This window comes from Acipenser ruthenus, chromosome 11 (assembly GCF_902713425.1).
Source record: "Acipenser ruthenus chromosome 11, fAciRut3.2 maternal haplotype, whole genome shotgun sequence".
In the NCBI taxonomy this organism is placed as follows: Eukaryota; Metazoa; Chordata; class Actinopteri; order Acipenseriformes; family Acipenseridae; genus Acipenser; species Acipenser ruthenus.
The window spans coordinates 33,273,221-33,281,515 of NC_081199.1; the positions used below are offsets into that span (position 1 = coordinate 33,273,221).

The window sequence follows — 8,295 nt, forward strand, 5'->3', positions numbered from 1 at the left end:
AAAGATCTGTTTTGAAAAATTGCAACATTTTAAAACATAATATAAAAACAGTTTTTTTTTTTTTTATAGATGAATAATAATAATACGCGCTACATTGTTATCATCGAAACGTGTATCAATTGCTGACTATTATTGAAATTCCAAATATCTACTTCAAGGAAAGGTTATGTAGTTACTTGTGTCTGTACTTTTGTATATGCTAAGGACTCTACATTAAGATAAATATATGCATGGAACTCCTCACACTTCAAAACCTCTAAAATCTGCATTAAATTGCGAGGTTTGTCTAGACTGTATTAGAATCTGAATATGCTTTTTTTTTTTGTTCATCACTGTTTATGCATTTCTTTTCATTTCAAATGGTCACTTTAGTTTTTCAAAGTACAAACTGTACTTCAGCTGGAGAAGTCTGTGATGCATTTTTGTTCTTTTAGTGGTATCAGTTTTAATTAGCATTGCAGAGTCCCACAGTCATTTTCAGCTTTTCACTGTGATTTTTCTTTTTTTTTGTGTATTTTTATTACGTTTTTTATAATTTTATTATGTCCACTCCGTGATACTGTTTACATTCCACCATGTTTAAATTTACTGGGACACAATCTTCTACCCCTAAACTACAGATTGACACATTTTCTGTCTTGAAGACAACAGTTTTTTCTGCTGCAGCAGAACCATTTTATAAATTCTGTTAACTCAGGAAGCCTTTTTTGTACTGGATTTTTTTTGGTACTGTGTACTAACATTTTACAGGGAATACTTTCAGCTCTAATATGTTCACTTACACAACACATAGGAATGGGTAATGCTCAAGGTGAACATATTATCAGCACACTTTGACTTGTTAACTATATGCAAAATGTCAGATTGTATGATGGGATTAGATAATAAAATATGTATAAGAGGATGTAAATATAAGTTATATATGAGAACATAAATACCCAGAGAGATTACTGACACTACTGACTTTCAGCATACAGTAATTATAGGGATACCACAATATCAGCTTCCCAGTAGTACATTGATACAATCTATTTGCCATACAAATGGTGATTCTTGATGATTTTGAGCTATTGCAATGCTGCAATTAATATATAACTGAAGCCCAAAATAATTGTTTTGTTGATTTTTTTTATTATTATTTTTATTTTCTTCTTATGCTTAATGATTAAACAACTCCCCTGCCCCACCTCACTGAGAATGATAATGACTTTTTTCTACATAACTTGCTTGATTATCCAAGTTTCTGTGCATTGAGCTGATCTAGAATATTGCTGTTTTACCAGGTGTATCATTGTCCATGTGTTACCTTAAATGGAAAGTACTCTGCTTCTTCTCAGTAGAATCGTCAACATGCGTATTTTGGCAGCTTTCTCTAAAAACAAAGGCCTTTACTTTCTACTTGTATAGTGTCTTGTTCAAAAACATTTTTTTAAAGCTGTCAAAACAGGCCTGTCATAAATGCCTCAACAGCTATTAGAGAAGTGTGTAGTTTACCTCTACAGAGATATAACAGCAGAGTGGCATTTGAAATGTTAGAACAAATGCATTTAGTGATCTGTGCATAAGTAGGAGACAATAGACAGGGGGGAAAAATGTACTGCTAATACATCTTAACTTGATGTGCTTAAACAGCACCATACAAGTTGTAGTTTGGTTTCATGGCTTTTCAAAGTGTTGTCTGCCATACAGAACTTATGCAGTGTTTAACTAGCTGAAAATTTCACAGTCTGCTTAAAAATTAAAAAAAAGTACAAATATGCCTGGTGTTAAGTGTGCTATTTTTGTTATGGCCTAAAACTACAGTCATATGCTTTGTGGACAATCATAACAGATTTCTGCCGAATCTTTATACATTGATTATTAAGCTATTTGTGCTGAGCTAATATAAGCATTATATCTAGTTAATAAATGTAGACACGTTGAATTAATTTGAAATGAACAAGTATGATGTTTCCTAGCTTGCATATAGAAGAAGTAATCTTTTTCATTAGGATATCTAGTGCAGTATTATGTAAGGAAACTATTGAGCATATGTAACTCTAAAGCTGTTACCTTTTTTAATCTCATTGTTAAACTCTGCAGCACTTTGAGGTGCATGTTGGTAGCATGTAAAATGAGTTGACAGCTCAGTTTATCCCTAATAGTGTAACACTTATGAGAGCAATTTGAGCTTCCAAGTTGACATGAAGACTGAGGTTTTTGTGGTACCTGTGATGACAGTTGCTGACCCCACCCCCTTTCACCACTCTGCACACTTGATGTCTTTTGTGTTGACACATGGAGAGGAACATTTAGTTAGATAGCTAGATGAGATGGTAACTGGAATAATACAGTAGAGACAAGTGGTATGGTAATGTAAGCCCTACATGGTGTTTAGATTCTCATTCCTTGTGTTTTGATATACATTTTTTTTGTTGGTTGAAAAATGATGCTATTTATCATTTTCATCTTTAATCTGAATAAATATTCTTGTTTAAATATGTTTATAATTATATGTGTGACTAACTGAATTCTGTACAACAGAGATTCATTTTAAACTGCCTATGGTTTTGACATACAATACTTTTTAATTGACTTATTGGAATATTACTTTTTCTTTATTCTATGAGCTCCATAAGCATGATGACAATTACACTAAACAGTCTTTGTTAAAAGTCTTGTTAAAATAAAAACTGTTCAGAAGACATTTCACACAAACTGCGTGGTGCGACTGTTTAGCGTAATCAGAATCATTTAACTATTTGATCTGTTTTTTCAGGTTAATTTGTATTGTCGTTTTATTAGGGCTGCAGCAAAGGGTACATTTTGACCTTCGAAGGTTCGGAACACATTACTGAAGGAAGGTTCGAACCTTCAGTGGTACTCATTTGCATAATCTACAGATGACGTCGCCATAGCTACTTGTTTATATTTGATTGAAAATCCTAATTTATAGGTAAGCCTTATAAACGGAATAAAACATTAAATGTAGTTTAAAAATCCATTATATAGAACATTAATCATGTTTTTATAATTTAAATAAAAATACATGTTGTTTATTTACACATTATTGATGCTGCTTGCGCGTAAGCTTGAATTGCAGCAGCACGAACTGCAGCGGACTTAGGCAAAACAAACTTAATTTAACAGTCACTGTTACAAGCAGGTTATCAGTCAGTCACTACTAATGCTGCTACTACGACTACTACTACTACTATGAACTTACGATTGTAAAATGACCCCAGAAATTGAATGTGCCTCCACGATACATCAACAGTCGCTTGCACGGTTTGCATTCAACTTTTTTTTTTTTGGTCATCTGGGCATTTAACAAAAAAAATCCCAAACAGCAGAGGGGTTTCGAGACATTTCTTCTTTCAATAGAGCTTACGCTGTACAGTGCTTTGTTGTCGAGATGGTTGAATGAAGATATTTGCCTCTGGTTATCACGAGCTGGAGGGGGAGGGACGGACAGTGTTAATTTTTTTTCAAAATTTAAAATAATTAGTGTTAGCGTATATGTTGTATGTTTCAAACATATTCTACCATGGCACTTCTCTTACACTGTCTTTTCAGTACATATTTTACTGAAGCAATACCGCTTTAGCTATCCCCCCAGTGCTTTGGATAATATACCCTGCATCATACATAGCAGTGGCGCCATAGAGTTGCTACGTATAACGATTTGGTTGGATTTTAATACAACAACTTTTGTTTCAGTAATATGCATTATACAAATAAAAATATCGAATTTTGCATGCGAGTGACATTTAACGTGTGATTTATAGTATTCACACACTGTCAAATGGTTTCTGTTACCCAGAAAAAAAAACCAAACAAAACATACAGTTCGTGAATGGCGTCTGACGAACCTTCGAAGGTTTGAAACAATCTTTGAATTCCTGGCCAGCGAACGAACCTTCAAACCTTCTAATACAGCCCTATGTTTTATAGGCCCTTTTCTTTTTAATCATTTCTAGTGAACTTGCCTGCACTTAAAGTTCATGACTAATAAGGTTAAGCTGATGTACTCAAGTACTCCCAATAAAATCATTAGTAATTTAATAAATATCTGTAACTCAAATCTTTTAATACATTATTTAATTTGTAAAACAACTGACAGAATGTGCTGGGTACCTGTGTTGAGAGTAGCCATGACAATCACTGGGCTGTCATTGGGCTAGCATGTGAGTACATGAACACTGGAAATTGAGTTGGAAGCAGGACTGCAGTTAGCCTTATTGTTGAGTTTTACAGTGGTAGGGAACTGCTGTTTTGCATTAGTAATGGGAATGAATCGATTGTGTACCTGAGTGTGGTTGCATTCTCTTCCATGTCCTTTTCTGAAATCTCTAATCTGATGATAAGTTTGGTAAATAAAGCTGTTTATTGGTTTTTTTATATATATATATATTTTTTTTATATGGCAGATCATAACATAATAATTGAGTTTGTAACTGCCAGCACATTTAAAATGGCTTTTAGTTGTACATCTATATTAATTCTATGTCATATACTCTATACAGTAGTGTCTTGCAAGACGTTAATATAAAATCAAGCAAGGAAGACATTTGTCGTCTCCCTGTCTAATGGGATTATAATTATGTAGTAAGATCTTTTCATCAGTGTCTGTGCTTTATCTTCACTTCAGAGATTTTTTGTTTGCCTAATTGGCATTGCTGGTAGTTATCCCTAATGTACATAATGTGTCATTTTATTTAATCCAGCTTCATGTTTTAATAGTTCCTGACGAAGGGATAACGAAGAAGATAATTATAATCATTAAAGAAATTCTCCATTATGTTTTTAGGTTGTGACTTTTGTTTTGACAAACCGACACACTAATTTGATAGCTCTTTCTGAATGCATATTCTTTTAACTACACCTCATTTTCTAAGTGACACTTAAAAGTATATATGCATTTGCGGTTTGCGTATATTAAAAAAAAAAAATCCTGTGGGAATTGTATATATTTATTTATATATTGTAATGCTGTGCTGTGCATTAGAGAGACCGTCCAACCAACTAAAGTTACTCATTGGAGAACACCCCTGAGAGAGCAGGGATCTGTTTAAGCAGATGAAGCATTCAACTGCACTGATGGATACATTTGTCAGTCTCTGTTACAGATATTATACATTCTCATATCTCCAGTCTTGACAAAGCTGGGCTCAAATGAAATCAACACCAGGTTGTCATCTTTAAGCAAATATGTTAAGTGTTGTCTTTTGTGCCTTCCGTTTGAAAGCAAGGAGGACCCAAGGGAGCCAGACTCATGCAAATCCCATTTCTTCAGTGACTGCTGTTTTCCTCTCTCTCTTCCCTGATGGCAGCTGGCTATGTTATCTTTGTGTGTTTCTCTGTGCGCTGACAATTCTTTCAGTGATCTAAGTTAGGGCGCATTAGAAAGTGGAAGCAGCTGTCTGTTGCTATACTGAGAGATGTGTTTGCTCTACTGCAAAGATGAAGGACCATGAATCCTTGACACACTCCCCCCCCCCCCCCCCCCTCGCTTTTTCTACCATCTCATTTAGACGCAGAGACTGTCTCCTTAGACCATTTTTTGTTCTGACTGACAGCATGGCATAGACACTCTTTTTTTTGTTTTTCATAAATGCATATATGTCCGTTATCCATGCCAGCGGAGGTTCCTGTGCACTGTACCCTTCACATGTCTGTGCTTACTGTCCTGTTTTCTGAACTAAAGTACAGAATGGTTTTGCACATATCTTAAGTTAATACTTTCAAGTGCTGCCATCCGTATTTCAGATTTGCAGCTACCAACCTTTGTCATACACATCATTTTGGAGGGTTATTAGATTGGTTCTTCACAGCATGTAATTATGAAATAAAGATGTATGTCTTTTATAAATCAGCTTTGTGTAGCACTAGTTTATTAATTGAATATTTGCACAATGCAAACTACTGTACAGTTAATTTTAAATTCTGCTAACTGCAGATATATTTAAAAGACTAATGTTAGGTACAACTTTTGCCTTTGTTTCATTGTAACTTGTAAATGTTAGGTAGTTTAATAGCATTCAACACTGCATTTAGTTATCTCTCATCTATTTACATCATTCCATTTTTTTTTCACTTGCTTGTTTTTTACTATTAACAAAGGAGAAACAACTATAGGCCAGTTGGGGATTGGGTAGAACAGACAATCCCCTTGTGTAAAAATGACAGATTTAGCAGTAATGCTTTTAATCTGGACTTGTAGAGGATTCATGAGCAATCATATATTTGCTTCAGTAATTATCATACCCCAAGTGGCACTGGGAGAGACGTTTGCCTAAAAAACTGATGTCTTCATTACACTGTTTACATTTTGATTAGATACACTAAAGTATTGATTCTTAATGGCCATTATTATTGGATATTTTGCTTTCAAGTCAGATGAAGAATACATCTTGTATGCGTGTGTGTGTGTGTCTAATATATATATATATATATATATATATATATATATATATATATATATATATATATATGTATATTATATAAAATCATAGTCACATTAAAAGCTCACTTTTTGTATTTAATACTGAAGAGATGGCTACCTTATTTTTAGTTTTGTTAAATTAATCTAGAAGTAGACAAATTACATAGCGTTGAAAAAAATCAGCACACACGTGTTATTTAGTGACCTTTTGAATTGAAGGTACGCGGCAGTTAAAATAGAAAGAGCCCTGGTGTGAAGATTATTACTTTTACATTTTTTAAACTGACTCTCAGTGTTACATGAGTAAATGGTGTGTGGGGTACCTGTATTTGTATGTATCATGGTAATGATTTAAATTAAAATAATATACTTGGTGTCTTACTTTGAAGTGTTATTAAAATAGATAATTACACAATATTGATAATGCAAACCCTTTTGCTGTGAGTGAGTTATCATGCATACTGGCGTTTTTATATTTAAATCAAAAACAAAAAAAATACTTGCTTATTAATTTAATCAAATTTGAAAAATGATGTTATCTCAAGGTTTTCCTCAGCCAAAAGAAAAGGAAGATTTTTTCCTTAAAGACTTAAAATTCCAGCAATTCAGCCATTGCTTATTCTATCATGAGTGTAGGTGTTGCTCAAAATAACAGTGAGCCTGTGCAGCACCTCTTCTGAGCCCTGTTCGCTAGCAATATCAAAGAAATCCTCTTCCTCCACCTGCATTACTGGGGGCTTTCACACCCCCTTCTTCTCTGGGACCCACTCCACAACCTCTATTCTACACTGACTGATACAAGCCTTACATAATCCTTTGAATTGCCTTCGGACCGTTAATCTTCCTTTCAAGGACTTTGAAACTTAAACTGTTTGAAGTAAAAAAAAAAAAAAAAATCTTCAGGTTCAACATTTTTAATCAAAACTTTTAATAATTTTTTTTTCAGATTGTATATTTTAAACTTAAGACTGAGAACACACAGATAAAGATGACAGTTCATTTGAATTCCTTTTTCATGAAAATGATTTTCTGCTTTTATAAGAATTCCATAGTGTATGAGAAGGAAAAGGTTAAATGCTTAGAAGACCTATTAAAGGGGACTTAGAGTAGAAAATGCTGCCTTATTACTCCTCTAAGACCACAATAGAAGTTAATACTATTTAATATGTACTAATGAGAAATTAGACTTATAGACTATTAAAATACTATAAATTGCGTGACTTAATAAAACTTTTAACTTGACGTGAAAAATAGTTAGCTTACTTGAATGAGACAACTTAAGGCTATATGTAACTTTGGGGTTTATTTCTTTCAAATCCTTTTCAAAATGTAGGACCAGCAGTGTAATCGTTTACAGAGATTGCTGAGTTCATGATATACTAACGAGGGGGACGGACTTAGATTTTAATTAGGACTGTTAACATTTTTACTGTTTGCTTATTTCTGCATGTTTCATTCATCCTAGCTTGAGTTGGCTAGAGGTGTTGGCTGCTTGCCAGAGATCGACTGCAAGAACCTTGACACCAGAGAGCTTATCAGTTTTCTGGTCTGTAAAAAAAAAAAAATATATATATTTTTTGGTAAACTGCCATGAAGGTTTAGGGCTGCTACAATAAGGGGGCCATGTAATCAGATTTAAACTGGAGCCTGCGCCGCTCTGTAAGGGAAGCAGCTGCCTGGTGGATCTGCAGAGACGAGGTGGGAAGTGCCCGTGTTCACTGCTGCATTAGCAATCAGCTGGTTTGTTGTAGGAAAAAGGTGGCTGCCAGTGCTAATTATGGTATGTAACATGGTTATTGCATCTTGCTTTGAGCAAAACGAGTTGAAGGTTGTGCTTTTCTAGTAACATCGTCACGTTGTAGACATTTGTT

The 8,295-nt window shown here is 34.1% G+C and overlaps 1 protein-coding gene across 3 annotated transcripts in view; it reads left to right on the forward strand.

Moving 5' to 3' along the window:
• LOC117426595 (fidgetin-like) overlaps nucleotides 1–8,295 on the forward strand; it is a 51,725-nt gene that overhangs the window by 2,420 nt on the left and 41,010 nt on the right. The window contains exon 1 of one of the 3 annotated variants that reach the window (XM_059033738.1): nucleotides 8,114–8,204. The exons of the other annotated variants lie outside the window; for them this stretch is intronic. The gene's annotated coding sequence lies outside the window, so the exon portion shown is untranslated. Of the gene's footprint in view, nucleotides 1–8,113; nucleotides 8,205–8,295 lie in introns of those variants that run through there. 3 annotated transcript variants of the gene reach the window in all.